We start from the raw sequence: 4,322 nt of genomic DNA, 5'->3' as shown, positions 1-4,322 counted from the left end.
TTTTCAATGTATTTATACCAAGTAGGGTCAGGCCCAGATGAAATCACCTTTTTCTACCCGAAATAGGAAAATAACTCTTTAAATATTGCACAGGCGCGCCGCATGGCGTGACGCGCCATGCGGGGAATTAGTGGAGAATTCCAGAGAGTTAACTTCTGACAGACAGCAGGAATTTGTACAAGCGCAATGCCCCACGTGCAACGATATTGGGGATTTCTCAGAGAACAGATCAAACTTTGATTTTTGACGTCCAGACTTGGTCCTCGACCCCCGAACACGATCCCGGTTTAATCCCTTGGGATTTTACTCAGACTTCAAAGATACAAATAGCTCGAATTAGCTCCACAACAACTACATCATTCGGAATCATTCCCACAAGGCATAAAACACACAATAAGTGCAAAACACTCCCAATTAAAGCTCAAAACAAGTAAAGTGCAGTGAATTAAAGTGCAATAAGTGACTAAAATAAGAGATTATAGTCTACCATCAACACCCCACTCTTAAACCTTTGCTCGTCCTCGAGCAATCAAACTACACTTTATATAAACACGACCTTTTTTAACAAGTCTCATAACTCATCACACCAAGAATATTTAAAATAGATTAAGTACAATACTGTAACATCATAGCCTCAAACTTTGACTCAAAAGCACCACACATTATTTATAACCCGCTCACTTATTCTAACACAGAGGTCAAGCATTACCTTTTCTTCGTGAATCAAGTGCCCTCACACAACAATAGAGAGTAGTTCCACGCACAATAGAAATTAAGAACAATTATGAACTCAAGATAGAAAGAATTTGCTCACTCTCAGAAAAAACATTCATATGCCACAAAGACGTACCATAAGCTTGCCCGTAGTGTACTACTCTACTAATTGAGTTCATTCAGTCAAGGATCAAGTAGGACTTTATTTGGTTGTAATGTAGGCTCCGGGATGGGTAAGATACATTTTGGATATAAGTGTGACTATACCTCCCTAAGCACTTTAATACAGACATTTCATTGTTCGAAAACCCCACACTTTTGTCAAATCATAACTCTACCCCCATATCAATATACATTAACTCCCTACTTATTTAAGCACAATTACATCAAGAGTCATCACTATCAAAGAATATTTTGCACAACAATACACATTTTTTTTTCTTTTCTTTTTTCTTTAAATTCAAGTGGCTCTTACTTTTTCAATACAATGCACTTTTCTCCTTATTTCATTAGTTCCACTCAAAAGCAAAACCAACCACCCTAGACTTCAACTTTTACAAAGTTCTTAACAAATACAAATGTTCACGGGAGGTAAACGGTTCAAATAATTGGTCAATTCAAACAATTGGGTAAGGCTTATAATATGGTTGCCAAAGAAACAGGGTTACATGCTCAATGGGGTTTACTAAGATACATAACAATTCGGTAGGTAAAAGCATGTATCTGGCTCAACGAAGAAATGCCTGTATCCCTTCCAATACTGAATACAACTACTATTTCACTTTGCAAACACACGGGGTAAGTTCTAGACATCAAATGCAATGCACAGAATAACACAAAACCTCACACACACATGGCACATAACTCACTCAGGATCAGACTCATCAAGACACTCTAGTCAAAGTAATTAAGCAAAGTTAAGATCAAACAATTTAAGGTACTTATACAAGAGTCAAAAACTGAGCCTAAGCGTCACACTAAAGCACTCACATTATTCTCAAGGTATAATATAGTCAAAAGATATTTACTTCCATCTAAACCATAGCACAAGGTTTCCTACTCCTAATAAAAATAAAAACTAACTACATCCGGTTCAAACAAAACCCTTAAAAAAGAACCGCGATATAAAGAAAAACCAAGGGGGACTTTTTACACTACCTAACAAAAGAAACCTGTCGGATGATATCCATCGTAGGGAAAAATCGAAAATGTTGAAAACATTTCCCAATTTTTATTTTTTTCCAATTATTTTCTATCTCTAACTACTATAACTAACAAAAAGAAAACTAATATACATACATACAAATATCCCCCATCCCACACTTTAAGTTGTGTCATGTCCCCATGATACACAATTAAAAAGTATAAGGTAAAGGAAACTTCCCTGGATGTCATGTCGGGGTCTGAGTCGAAGTCGGGCTCCATTCCTCGCGCCTGAACCAATGCACACATCCATGCCGATAGCTTTTTCTCAACCTTTTTGGGGTACACCCTACACTTATCTTTCTCGCTCAATGCAGCCTTCTCTTTCGAGCCCTTCAATTTCCATTCAACACTAGCAACTGATTTTTATTTTTACATCCCCTTTTCTACATCCATCTTGAAAGTCACAGTCTCCTCACCCCCTCTAAGCATGAGTTTTCTCTCATGTATATCTAATATCGCTCTGCCCATAGCTAAGAATGGTCTTCCTAGGATGAGGGGGACCTCCTTGTTCTCCTCCATATTCACCACTATAAAATCTATAGAAAATACAAACTTATCCACCTGAACTAACACATCTTCCACTATCCCCTCGGGTATTAGAGTCATTTGGTCCGCCAGCTGCAACGATATTGGTGTAGAACTTATCTCTCCAATCTCCATCTCCAATTTCCTATAAGTAGATAGATTCATTAAGTTAATTGCGGAACCCGAATCACATAAAGACTTATCAAAATTTATAGTTCCTAATGAGTAAGGTATGGTAAAACTCCATGGATCTCCACACTTTTGTGGGATTTTATTTTGCAATAGCGCACTGAAATACTGAAATGCTCAATGAGCTTCACCACTGACGTCTCCTCGATTTTCCTCTTCTTTGTAAGGATCTCCTTCAAGAATTTGGCATAAGCAGGCATTTGTGAGAGCACTTCTGTGAATGGCAAATATACATGAACCTATTTCAGCACATCCAGAAATCCCCAAACTGCTTGTCCAGTTTTTCTCTACTTTGCTTTTGAGGGAAGGGTAAAACATGCATATACTGGCTCTCCTCAGGTTCCTCCCTTCTCGATTTTTCTTCCTCCTCCTCCTCCTCCTCCTCCTCCTCCTCCTTCTTCTTCTTCTTCTTCTTCTTCTTCTTCTTCTTCTTCTTCTTCTTCTTCTTCTTCTTCTTCTTCTTCTTCTTCTTCTTCTTCTTCTTCTTCTTCTTCTTCTTCTTCTTCTTCTTCTTCTTCTTCTTCTTCTTCTTTTTATCAACATCATTATTCAGCTGCTCCCCACTTTCTTTTTCAAGTATCATATCATTTTGGATCGAGGTGGGATCTTTTAACACTTGCCCGCTTCTCAAGGTTACAACATTCACCGTTTCTTTGGGACTCTTTTCAGTGTCAGCGGGGATAGTGCCTGGAACCCTCTCAGATAATATTGTTGCAATCTGTCCCATTTGCTTCTCCAAATTTCGAATTGATGCACCTTGAATTTTAAATCTTTCATCTATTTTCATAATGAAGGAGTTCATAAGATTTTCTAAACCAGGCTGATTGGGTTGTTGAGGCTGAAACTGTTGCCTATGCTGATTCATAAAACCAGGAGCTCTTTGTCCCTGAAATCTGGGGTTGTTTTGTTGCCACACATTTGCAGTACCACCAGCTGAACTCCATGAAAATCTGGGGTGCTTCTGACCCATTGCATTAACGTTATAATTTCCCAATGTATTCACTTCCTCAGTTGAGGCTTGACACTCATGAGTAAGGTGTCATCTTCCACATACATCATATGCTACGCGAGTCTCATTTTGTATCAAGGCTAATGTCAACTTCCATATTTCTTTAGCCATAGCATCAAGTTTTACCTGCACAGATGTATTAGCATCAACCTGGTGAACACCCGTTGATCTTCTTCTTTCAGCACTCTTAGAGGGCCACTGATTTGCATCTTCAGATAACTCATCAAGAATTATAACTATCTCCTCTGAAGTCTTCTTCATCAACGGGCTTCCAGCTTTATTGCTCAATGTTCTACGCGAGGCTGGTGTTAATCCATCCCAAAAGTCCTGGAGTTGCATCTAGAGTTCAATTCTACTATATTGACACTTTTGAACAATCTCCTTAAACCTCTCCTATGCTTCAAAAACAGTTTCCGTATCTTTCTGGTAGAAGTTATGGATTTCTCTTTTAAACTTGCTCGTTTTAGCTGAGGAGAAATATTTATCAAGGAATTTTCTGGTCATCTCCTCCCAAGTTCTAATTTATCCCGTGGGCAAGCTTTGAAGCCACTGTTTTGCATCATCTTTAAGAGAAAAGGGGAATACCCTTAAATACACTACATCTTGTGACACACCATTGTACTGAATGGTGTTCAAAATCTCCTCAAAGTCCATTAGATGTGTGTTTGGATCTTCGTTT

At 38.5% G+C, this 4,322-nt stretch overlaps 1 non-coding gene across 1 annotated transcript; it reads left to right on the top strand.

The window, feature by feature from the left end:
- Positions 1-3,992: 3,992 nt before the first annotated feature.
- On the top strand, positions 3,993-4,099 carry LOC142178664 (small nucleolar RNA R71). The gene has a single exon (XR_012706932.1). It is a non-coding gene; the product is annotated as a small nucleolar RNA R71 (small nucleolar RNA).
- The last annotated feature ends 223 nt before the right edge of the window (positions 4,100-4,322 follow it).

This window comes from Nicotiana tabacum, chromosome 24 (assembly GCF_000715075.1).
Source record: "Nicotiana tabacum cultivar K326 chromosome 24, ASM71507v2, whole genome shotgun sequence".
Taxonomy (NCBI): domain Eukaryota; kingdom Viridiplantae; phylum Streptophyta; class Magnoliopsida; order Solanales; family Solanaceae; genus Nicotiana; species Nicotiana tabacum.
The sequence above is the reverse complement of the archived record's forward strand: the minus strand, read 5'-3'. Positions and strand labels throughout refer to the sequence as shown.